The sequence below is a fragment of the Odocoileus virginianus genome, chromosome 27, assembly GCF_023699985.2.
Source record: "Odocoileus virginianus isolate 20LAN1187 ecotype Illinois chromosome 27, Ovbor_1.2, whole genome shotgun sequence".
Lineage (NCBI taxonomy): Eukaryota > Metazoa > Chordata > Mammalia > Artiodactyla > Cervidae > Odocoileus > Odocoileus virginianus.
The window spans coordinates 41,877,166-41,889,812 of record NC_069700.1 but is presented as its reverse complement, the minus strand read 5'-3'; positions in this window follow the sequence as shown (position 1 = coordinate 41,889,812).

Below are 12,647 nucleotides of genomic sequence, written 5' to 3'. Positions count from 1 at the left end.
CTGGAATGACCAAAAGTAAGTTATTCATCTAAATTCATGACAAAGTTTTTATTCTTCTAAATTTAGTCCACAACTTGTCCTCTTTTTTAGTGCTTATAATATTCATGTCAAAATGAAGAAATTAATGAGCTGACTCATTATGAATCAGTTTTAGGCTAACTTTTATGAAAAACTTTTAGAGGTAATTGTGGCTTATTTGAGAAACAGTTTTGTTGGGTTTTTGAACTGAATCCCTCTATATCAGCAAATATAGGACCTGGTTCTAGGTTTCTACATCTGCTTATCTCAGAAAAACTTCTAATCTCATCATCATCGCAGTCACAAACTCAATAACAGGCTGTCAGAAAGTCAGATTGTCACCATTTCATCTAGCTATCTGAGCAAACAAATCTGTCCATAAATTGGGAAAGTTTAAATTTGAGTATGTCCAATCTCAATTCAGTCTTTTTTTATTAGTTTGGAGACATTGGCTCAATAGAATAATCATTTATCATTTTTTACTGTCTCTCTCTTTCCTATACACATGCACACACTACACAGTATCATATTATATATATGGATTAACTCTAGGATTATTGAAGAAACCAAAGGAGGTAGCAATTCATTTTATTTCTAAATGTCACTTAGTTAAGTTGCTCAGTCATGTCCGACTCTTTGCGACCCCATGGACTGTAGCCCACCAGGCTCCTCCATCCATGGGATTTTCTCCAGGCAAGAATACTGGAGTGGGTTGCCATTTCCTTCTCCAGGGGATCTTCATGACCCAGGAACCCAGGTCTCCTGCATTGCAGGCAGACGCTTTAAGCTCTGAGCCACCAGGGAAGCCTGAATGTCACTTAAGTAACATTTAAATGAAACTTTAAGATGAGGGGGGCTGATCATCAGTAAAGGAAAAGACTTTATTATTTACTCTATACAGAAGAACAACATGAAAAATGGCATGAAGTTACCAGTGAACTATGGGAATTTGAGCCAGAAATCTTTGCTAAATACAGAGTGTCTGAAGCAGATAAAACAGTAATTAAGGCTGGGCAAACAAAATGGGATGGTATTGTGAAAGGCCTTAAATGCTACATTCAGCTGTCTAAAAATGTCCCCAGAGGCTATGGGATGCCATCTCAGGATAGTCTTGTTACTTTTCCTAAAATGAAAAAGGTTTATAACTGATATTTCTAATTGTAAATGTGATGTATGCTTTTTAGTTAAAACATAAAATAACAAAAATATAGATGAGAATTAAATATTTAAAGTCCTACTAGGCAGAACAACAGCCAACCCTTTGCTGTATGCCTTCCGAGTATGTTTGCCCTTATGACAAGTATCTACATACCATGAAATAGTTTTACCAACTCTTTTAGAACTTGTCAAATGTATAAAGGATTTTATTGGTAAAAATTCAACAGAAAGGTAAGTATTGTTAAAAACTCAACAGAAAGGTAAGTATATATCATCTTACTTTTCCCCATTTTTCCAAGTTCATTGTCCCCAAATTGCAAATCTGATATATAGTTTCAGAAGTGGCTATGCATATAGAAGGACAACCATATAATTTTGCTCCCTTTTAAAACATATTGTACCATTTTATAATGTGTAAAATGAAACACTACACTACATCTTGTTTTTTTCACACAATTTCCTCTAAAAATTATTAAATGTTAAAACTCAGGTTTTGAAGTAAAGGTAGAGAGAAGTGAGAAGTAACATAAGTATATGAATTATTCATTTTTTGCTTAAGGATTTTCTGACTAATTTGTTGTATTTTAATATTATAATCAACACATAATGTTTGTAGCATTTTTAACGTTTTGCATTTTTGTCATTTCTTGTCAAATACTGTGACTGTTTTATGGATACTTGGAAATGTAAATTCTAAGCTTAGTTGAACTGTATCAGTTAGATCAATATAAGCAATAGGATTATTTTAAGATCTTACTTTTTTTTTTAATTCAATCTATTATAGGCTAAGAATGACCCACACAAATGAATTTTTGTTTCATTTTTGTTTGTTTGTTTTTGGCCACATGACTTGTGGGGTCTTAGTTCCCAGCAAGATTTTTTTGTGCAATTAATGCAATCATTTTATAGCATGTATACTATAAAATAATTTGTGCATATATAATTATATATGCACTTATTTTAGATATAAACTATGCATATTTAAAAGGCTTATAGGTTTTTCAAGCAATTGTGGTTCTTCATAATTGTGCTTCATTTAGTGGAATTCATCTTTCCTGTGCTCGAAAGGCACCTGCTCCGTTCCACCTCAGATCCCATTGTCCCACAGTACGCCATTGATTACATAACCCTTGGCTTTTTGACAGGTACCTTCATGCATTTGGACACACTCACACCTCTTACTTGACTTTCAAGATGTATGTAATTCACCTTTTCCCTACGCACTCTCCTGTAGCTGAAACTGCTTCCCACTCACAGGTTCCTTATAACCAGGCATGCAGTGCACCAACCGTGGATTTCTTTAATCACTTCAGCCCCCTTGCAATCTCCTAGCATGAAATATTAATAAATGTGAGAGAAGTTTCCACCACAGCTCTCACCACTGAAATGAGTGTGCTTTACAGAGTAAGGGAATATTGACCTTGCCCTCAGAATAGCCTTTTACCTTTGAGAAGCCTGCCCTAGCACGTCTGCACCAGCACACATACTTGTTAGGTAGGCATTCTCATCCTTGTGTTGTTTTTACCACAAATATATATATATATATTATATATATATATATATATTCTCGTTATCAAGATAATATCCATTTCTCTTTCTCACTCCTCTTGTTATAAGCTAGAGTCAGGCAGAAAAAAAAAAAAAAAGATGTCTTTATTTTTTCATCGTAAAGCCAGAAGTCCATTTAAAAATATAAGGTTGAGGATGGTCATACACACGAGTGTTTTAGAAAGATAACCATAAGAATATAAAGTCATTGCCACATATGTTGATTCAGTTGTGATTCTTAAACATCTACAGACATTTAAGATATCTCTGAAATTATCTAGTCTTTTATCTTACAAGACACCTAAAATACAGTAATTTGTATATTTCATACAAGAAGTAATTTAAGAAACCCAAGCATGGCATGATACCCTAGAAATCTGTGACACTTCATTTCTACCCAGTACCTAGACTTCTACTCTTAGTACTTAACAGTCTATGCTTATTATTGAGATCATTTAAAATCTAAAAACACCACTTTACTAATAACACAATAACTGACAATCATTACTTTACATCTTAATACAATTTTCAAGAATCTTTTTTGAGAGGGAATTGAGTAAAAATAAGCAGGATACAGATTCTGAGGAGTATGAGACATAAAGATGCAGGATGGAATATATTTCTGCAAGTCAAGTTTTGGAGAGAATCACCAGCTATGAGATTTTGATGACATTAGTTTAAGAGATATTTTGAAATTAAAATTGTATCATAAGATGCTTAGATATTTTAAGGCAATGGGGCATATTTGAAGAAAGTGAATTTTAGACTGAGGGAAAGCTTCTTTAAGTCACAGAAATACTGAAAATATGAGTGATTAACCAGAGCAGGCTTAAAAACAGTATAAAAATGGATGGATTCATTTGTCAGACTCTTTGGATAAAAGTGACAGGAATTCAATTTAAATAAAATTAGTCTTAAAGGAGAATGCATCATTTCTTATATCTAAAAGGCAGGAAGGTCATATGACAAGCCCATGACTAACAAAACTTGGTAATAAAAGTTGAAAGCTTTTCATGTAAGATCAGGAACAAGACAGGGGGTGCCCACTCTACCTCTTCCTACTCGCTTGAAACTGGAAGTCCCAGCCAGAGCAACCAGACATGAAAAATGTGTGCAAGGCATCTGAACTGAAAAGAAAGGAGTAAATAGGCAAAAGAAGTGAAGTGTACAGAGACACTGTTTTCAGATGACATAATCTTATATAAAGAAAATCTTAAATATTCTGTCAAAAAACTGTTAGAACTAATCAATAAATTCAGAAATGTTGCAGAATGCAAAATCATCACTGAAAATAGTGGCATTTATATATACTAACAAAGATCTATCTGAAATTAAATAAAGAAAAGAATCTCACTTATAATACCATTCAAAAACATAAAATATTTGGAAAAAAGTTAGCCAAGAGATAAAAGATCTGCATACTGAAAATTATAAAATACTGATGAAATGCATTGAATAAATCACAAATAAATGGAAATATATACAATTTTATGAGTTGAAAGAATTAATGTTATTAAAATGCACTACCCCAACCCATCTATAGATTCAATGCATTTCCTATCAAGATTTCAATAGCAATTTTTACAGGGAAAAAAAAAACTTAACTGTGTAAGGAACCATAAAAGAAGTCAAGTAGCCAAAGCAATATTGAGAAAGAAGAATAAAGCCAGCAATATGACACTTTCTGATTTCAAACTATATTCACAAAGCTATAGTAATCAAAACAGTATGGTACTGGAATAAAAACTAACACACAGACGAATGGAACAGAATTGAGAGTCCAGAAATAAACTTGTACATATATTGTCAACTAATATTTGACAAGTGAGCCAAGAATACTGAATGAAGCAAAGATAATCTATTCAGTAAATGCTGTTGGGAAAACTGAATATTTACATAAAAAATAAAGAAATTGGACCCCAATCTTACATCACACACAAAAATTAATTCAAAATGAATCAAAGACTGAAGCCACTAAACTGAATACTTAAACATAAGGGAAAATTCCTTGACATTAGTTTTGGTTATGATTTTTATGGCCATGACACCAAAAACACAAACAATAAAAGCAAAAATCAACATTCAGGACTATATCAAACTTAAAAGCTTCACACAGCAGAAAACACAATCTACAAAATGAAAAGGTAGCCTGAGAAAACATTTGCAAACCACATATCTCATAAGGGGTTAACATCTAAGAAGAAAATTATACAGCTCAAAAGCAGGCAAGCAATCTAATTTTTTTTTTTCAAGAGTAAGTGATCTAAACATAATTTTTCCAAAGAAAATACTCAAATGGCTGACAGATACCTGAAAAGAAGGATTTGGATTCTGGGGGACAGGATGCATTAAAACACAAGGTCATTCTGAAAGTCCAAGTTTGAAGAAAATCACCAGGTACAAGAAAAAGTCACCAGTCATTAATCATCAGGGAAATGCAGATAAAAACCATAATTACCTCATATCTGTCAGAATGACTATCACCAGAAAGAGAAGAGTAAATTGCTAGATGGTGATGGTATGGAGAAAAAGGAACATTTGTGCACTGTTGGTAGGATTGGAAATGGATACAACCACTATAAAAAACAGTATAGAGTTTCCTCAAAAAAATAAAAATAAAACTACTATATGATCCAGCAATTCCACTTCTGGGTAAATATCTGAAGAAAATGAGTCACTCTCTCAGAGATATCTATACCTCCATGCTCATTGCATCATTGTTTACAATAACCAAGGCATGGAAACAGCCTACATGTCCATCAGTGGATGAAAAGGTAAAGAAAAATTACAAGCATTATTCATATAGTTGGAACCTGATGGGAACAGATTTCTATCTTTTTCTGTTGCTGCAAAATTATTTTCTTTCTAGCTTTTATGGCTACACCCATTGCATTACCTTGCCACCCCTTCCTCTGTCTTCAAAGCTATAAGTAATTGTAGCATCTCAAATCTCTGCCCTGTTTTCACACCACCTCTGTCCTTCTGATCCCTCATTTTCTTCTTATAAGAATCCCTGTGATTATATCAGATCTCCCTGGATAATCCAGTATCATCTCCCCTCTCAAGATCTTCATCTTGACCATATCTGCTAAGTCCCTGCTGCCATGAAAAGAAACACTCACAGATTCCAAGAATTGTCAAATTCTTCCCTCAGCACAATTATATGTGGGGAATGTCCATTGGTCAGCCTACCACACACTTTATGCTTGTAAGCCATGTATACTACCATTAACAAAATAAAGCTTGAATAGCCTCATTTGAAAAAGATGTATTTTTTTAAATGAGTAGGCACTGAAATGCTAGATATAGCTTTGCAATCACCAAATATGTGACAAATAATTATTAGGTTTCCTCAGAAACCAATTCTTCGTGTAATCACATGGTGTAAATATCAGTACATTAATTTGACATTAATGTCTCTCAGTTACTAGAGAGTTTATTGATTGTCTTGTAAGTAGTTGGCATTCTTATATACTTTTAAGATATATATATATATAAAATGATTTTGAATATAGTATTTAAAATATTAATTAAATTAGTTCCTAGATTTATTTTTTGGAAGATTATCTGGTGAGATTGAGGCTAATTGACTGTGCTAGGTTCATGATTTCTGGCACTCTTCCCTCAGCACAGAGCAGGGCGCAATGCCCGTGACACTCAGAAACTTCCTAGATCTTAAGGATCTTTATTTATTTTTTTTTTTCTGACTCTTACTTGTATTCCATTTATTTGTTTATTTATTTTCATTTATTAGTTGGAGGCTAAGACTTGAACAATTATGTAGGGAATGTGTTGGCCGTTAAAGATTTGGAAAAGTAGAAGATAATAAATATGTCTGCATTTAATGAAAAAAAAAATAAAGTGAATGGCATTCACAATTAAAAAAAAAAAAAGAAACTTCCTAGAAAGAGTTAACTTTAAAATGTGGATGCAAAATTCACCAGCAACAGAGTAAAGACTAGTGTACTACTGTGTCAAGTTATCCAAGAATAAGAAAGTCAACTTTTAAATAATATTGCCTAATTTCTCCTGAGACAGCTTATCTTGAATTCCCATTGATATTGTGAGATGGCACTCAAAATGGTGAGTGAGAAAATGTCACACCACCAAACACCATGGCTGAGGGCCTATCCTCAGAATTTAGGAAGAATTTTCACCCATTAAAAGATCAGAATATTGGATTGAAAAAATTACCAGAGACTACATGATTTTTTAGTTCACGTCAAAGAGCCGTGGTAAATAAACAAAAATAAGAAGATATACTATAAATTCCCTATTCTCTGATCCCTAACCCAACTGGTGCATCTGGTATGTGGATAATGTTTTTTTGAAGAATTTGATGCATGCTTTTTACTTCATCAATTTTCTGTACTTTGCACCATTCTGGAAAGTAACTGGCAGAGGTTGAGAAAGGGCTATAGTGGATCAATGCTTCCCAAACATAATGTTGGTACTTACAACGAGGTCACTGAATGAATGAGTGGTTGTATTTATTATCATATAAGCAAATCAGTCTTGGTGTATAAAGAGAAATAAATAGCCCCCAAAGAGTATGTGACAACTGGAACTGCATTCAGAAAAAAAAAAAAAAAAAAAAAATTACAGTAGGTTCACTAAGTAGGAGCTGTTCTGGAACAAGGCTCCAGTACATCTTATGCCAGAGATCCAGCTTCAGGCAGCTTTCAAAATGCCTCCTCAGTTTGTGTCTTTCATTCCTAAATCTTGTGGTGGTGACATTATTCATGAGATGGCTATTAAATGTCATTTGATCTACATTGAAGAATGGGGCAAAAGGAAAGACCTGTTTTATGTGAACTTTTTTTACAAAAGCAAAACTTTCCCAGAAATCCTTGCAACAGACTTTCTGTTAGGTTTCATTGGCTAGAAATAGGTGTAGGTCTGCAAAAATGTTTACAAATAAAATGATAAGGCACACAGTTAAATTGGAATTTCAGATAAATTATGACTAATGTCTCCTGTAAGTATGCCCAATGTAATATTTGAGACTGATATAAAAATTAGTAATTATTTATTTTAGACTCAAATTTAACTGGACATCTTATACTTTACGTGGCAGTTCTAACTGTGTCACACAACTACTCTGTTCCAAGAGAAGTTGGGAAATTAGTTAATACAGTCATGACTATCTTAAGCCAATTATGATTCATTATTTAGGCCCAGCCACAGTGCCTATATATATATATATATATGTTTCAAGAAAAAGAGAGGCCATGAACTGCAGCATGCAAGGCTTCCCTGTCCTTTACCATCTCCCAGAGTTTGCTCAAACTCATGTCCATTGAATCAGTGATGCCATCCAACCATCTTATCATCTCTTGCTTCCTTCCTTGCCCTCTTGCCCTCAGTCTTTCCCAGCATCAGGGTCTTTTCCAATGAGTCAACTCTTTGCATCAGGTGGCCAAATTTTGGGGGCTTCAGCATCAGTCCTTCCAACAAATATTCAGGGTAGATTTCCTTTAGGATTGACTGGTTTGATCTTGCAGCCCAAAGGACTCTCAAGAGTCTTCTCCAGTACCACAGTTTGAAAGTGTCAAATGAATAAAATATAATTTTTACTTGTCACATTTCCAATCCATGATAACAAGCATTTATTTTTTAGATGAGCACCCTTATGCACTAACAGTAGAGGCAAAGGTTAGTGCTAAATTCCTGTAATTTGAAATATGTATGAAACAATCAAATGACATACACATTGAATAAGCAGTTCTGAATCTAGTAATCACTTCTTAGAAATTAATCATTTTGTAGATAATTAATTCAGTTGGAACCTCATTTCTTAATATGAAATAATAAGAAAACAATTAAGATAAAAGTAAAAATGATGCTGGGCTTCCCTGGTGGGTCAGCAGTAAAGAATCTGCCTGCCAGTACAGGAGATGTGGGTTCGATCCTTGGGTTGGGAAGATCCCCCGGAGAAATAGATGGCAACACACTCCAGTATTCTTGCCTGGGAAATAGTGTGGACCAAAGCACCTGGTGGGCAACAGTCCATTAGGTCTTGAAGAGTCAGACACAATTTAGCAACTAAACAAGAAGAACAACAAAACTGATATTACCCATTTGCTTGACATTCTGGAAAAGGCAAAGCTATAGGAGCAAAGGACAGATTAGTGGTCACCAAGGATCAGAAGTAGAAAAAGGGTTCTTTGGGGTGTGGAATTGTTCTGTGCTCTTTTGGTGATGGAGTTATCAGCATCTACACATTTGTTAGAACTCATAGAGCAGTAAATCAGAAGAAGAAAAGACGAAAAAGAAAAGGAAGAGGAGGGGAGAAATATTTTATTGCTTGTAAATTTTAGAAAGTATTTAGAAGTTTTAGAAAATAATCTCTAGAAAGATAAATATTAGAAAATATTTTTTAAAAGCACTAAGTTTTTAGTACCGTTTCCTCAAGATAGCACAGTTAACAGCTAGAAACCTCTAGATAAATTTCTAGACAGCTTTTGCTCTATATTTGTGTCTCTATATCTATAGATATATTTTTGGATCATATTGTAATTAGTATCTTTATCATTTTGTAAATATTTTTCTTTATAATATCATATTTTATGTACAAATCATGCATCATGTAATGATTGAACATCTATCATTTAATTTAGCTAACCATTTTATACAATTGATACAATGATTAAGTATGATGTTTACATTCTGTATTTATGTGCTTATATATGTATATATATATATGCCATAAATATATAACATATAACTTTTAATCAGAAGAGATATATTTTTTAATAAACGCATTATGGTATTCTTAGAGGAGTTGCTACAATGATTTTGTGTTAGGTATAAGCAGAGTTTTAGGATATTATTATAATCCTTTTCCACACCTGCCAAGGAGTTTCCAGAACAGCTTGTCTGCCGTGATATGCTGTCCATTTTCTTCTTTTGCTGTCAACTACAAATGTCATGATTGTAGCAAAATGGTCATCTTTAATACTTTTTACGCCCTCAATAAATTCAGACAGAACAATGGAATAACTATTAAGGAAGATGTGTTAGTCTTCTAACCTTATCAAAATATAGAATCTGAAAGGTCTAATATTTGCATATATGATATCAGTCAGTCAGTTCAGTCGCTCAGTCATATCTGACTCTTTGTGACCCCATGAATCGCAGCACACCAGACCTCCCTGTCCATCACCAACTCCCGGAGTTTACTCAAACTCATGTTCATCGAGTTGGTGATGTCATCCAGCCATCTCATCCTCTGTCATCCCCTTCTTCTCCTGCCCCCAATCTCTCCCAGCATCAGGGTCTTTTCCAATGAGTCACCTCTTCGCATCAGGTGGTCAAGGTATTGGAGTTTCATCTTCAGCATCAGTCCTTCCAATGAACACCCGGGGCTGATCTCCTTTAGGATGGACTGATTGGATCTCCTTGCAGTCCAAGGGACTCTCAAGAGTCTTCTTCAACACCATAGTTCAAAAGCATCAATTTTTCAGTGCTCAGCTTTTTTCACAGTCCAGCTCTCACATCCATACATGACCACTGCAAAAACCATAGGCTTGACTAGACAGACCTTTGTTGGCAAAGTAATGTCTCAGCTTTTTAATATGCTATCTAGGTTGGTCATAACTTTCCTTCCAAGGAGTAAGCATCTTTTAACTTCACGGCTGCAATCACCATCTTCAGTGATTTTGGAGCCCCCCAAAAATAAAGTCTGACACTGCTTCCACTGTTTCCCCATCTATTTCCCATGAAGTGATGGAACCAGATGCCATGATCTTAGTTTTCTGAATGTTGAGCTTTAAATCAACTTTTTTTTTACTGTTAGATAATTTAAATTCTGTGGTATACTTCTAAATTCTTCATGATGCAACAATTTTAAAGACATTTAAGAACTATTATGCCCTTATAAAGGAAGGAAGAGAGACCAGAAAATCAATGTACACAAAATTCAATAGCAAAGTTCATTTCACTCAAGATGGAGCTCAGATTGGAAAGAGAGGTCATTTCCACATGTATATGCTTGAGTACCAGGCAGTAACTCAGATGTCAGGGGAGGCACTGTCCTTTCCTCTAAGTGTAACTCAAGACCAGAAAGCTATACCATAATATCCAAGTGGGAATGGAACACATCAGAGGTGGATACTGTTTGTCAGAGCAATTTAAATTCCAGCCTGGTTATCATGCCCAAGCAGACAGAGGAGGGGTTGGACCCAGGATAAGTTTTTCCTGAATATAAACTATGAAATGAGAAAGCAGTTTCTAGGTAGCAACATGGCACCTACCAGGATGGCAAAGACCACTACTCCAACAGCTGGGACCGTTTACTACTTATAGCAACAGCAGGATCATCATGGGGTCATCTCCCCACCTCCCAAGTCCCACAGGAAGATGCCAAACACAAGGGGCCAAAAAATGGGCAGGGGATTACTCCAACTCTGAAAAATCAACTCTAACGTCTAATCCCAGGGTAATGGAAGCCTGCAGTTGTACCTTGAAAGAGGACATGGTACAAAGTTCCTGCAAAGTCTATGTAGACGTATGCAAAATTGCCAGCGCACATGGTGGTACTGTTTCTCTACAGAGAATGACTAATGGGATGATAGATACAAAAAATTAAAAAAGAGACAGGTTTTTTTTTTTTTTTAATCAAATACATGAGTGTGTGCTAAGTGAATGAATTTTTAATCATGACACTGGCATGTTTTGACATGCCAGTGAGCAACATGTGAAGAAAACAAATTGCAAAAAGGAACATATGTTTTTTAATCAAATTAATGTAGGCTCTGAGCTGCTACTTAGTAACCAGACCTTGTTGACCCTAAGCCACAATTAATTTTCAAATAGATTAGTAAACTAATCTATTTTTGTCACTCAACCTGAACTAGTGATCATATTATACCTCGGGAGCAGCCCAGCGTCTCAGACTGTATAAAAGTCCTTGTGTCCACACTAGACATCAGATCTCTGCTTGAAAACTTTTGAATCAATACTTCATAGAAGATTCCCTTCCATTGTTAAACAATTATAATGATGAGGAAGGCATTGCCCCTTAGTTTGTGACCAATTCTACAACTTTCAATTTATCTCTAGATACTAAGTTTATTTCATTTCTTTTTGTTTTGTTTTGTTTTCTCCCCCCTACTGGAAAACATTGGATAAATATTCTATCTTTTCTACATGGTTATTCCCAGCAAACTAGGACACACGACTCTTCACTTTCTGATTATTATCTCCCTGAAATGTGGGAGTTGGAGAAGAGTGCTCCAGAGTTGACAGCTTTCTCCAGCACAGCTACTGGATGCTCTGAATTTCAAAAATTAAGTCCAGGGCAATATTAGAGAATCTAAAAGAGGTGAAAATAAAAAAGGGCACCTTGAGGTGGGATCAAGATGGCAGAGCATGAGGATCTTGAGCTCAGTTTCCCCATGAAGACATCAAAACAACAACTGCCTACAGAGCAATTTTCTCAGAGGACAGTCTAAAGATGAGGAGATGGCTCTTCTACAGCCAAGGTTATAAAGAACCACATGGTGTCTAGTAGGAAGGGAGAAGAAACAATCTAATTGGGATGCTCACACCTGGCAGAGGAGGAGAGAAATCACTGACTCCAAGATCCTCCCAAAGACCTCAGGGTTGTCCAAGCCCCACAGTTCAGTAACCCTGGGATCAGACTGGGAAGACAAGTCTCATTAGCTGGTCTGAAAGCAATAAGACTCACTAGGCGGCTGTGGGAAAATTGGAGACCCCACCTTGGAATAAAACATACATAGACTCAATTGTCCCCAGTCTAGCACAGAGGCAGTAGGCCGAGAACTGCCTGGTGCTCTGGCTAGCTTGCCAGGTCACCCCACCCTAGCATGTGCACCACCCCCCACTAGGGGGCCACTTCTTCAATGGTGCTGCTCCCCACTAAGTTGGACACTGCAATTGGACACATTGGGGAGAAGCAA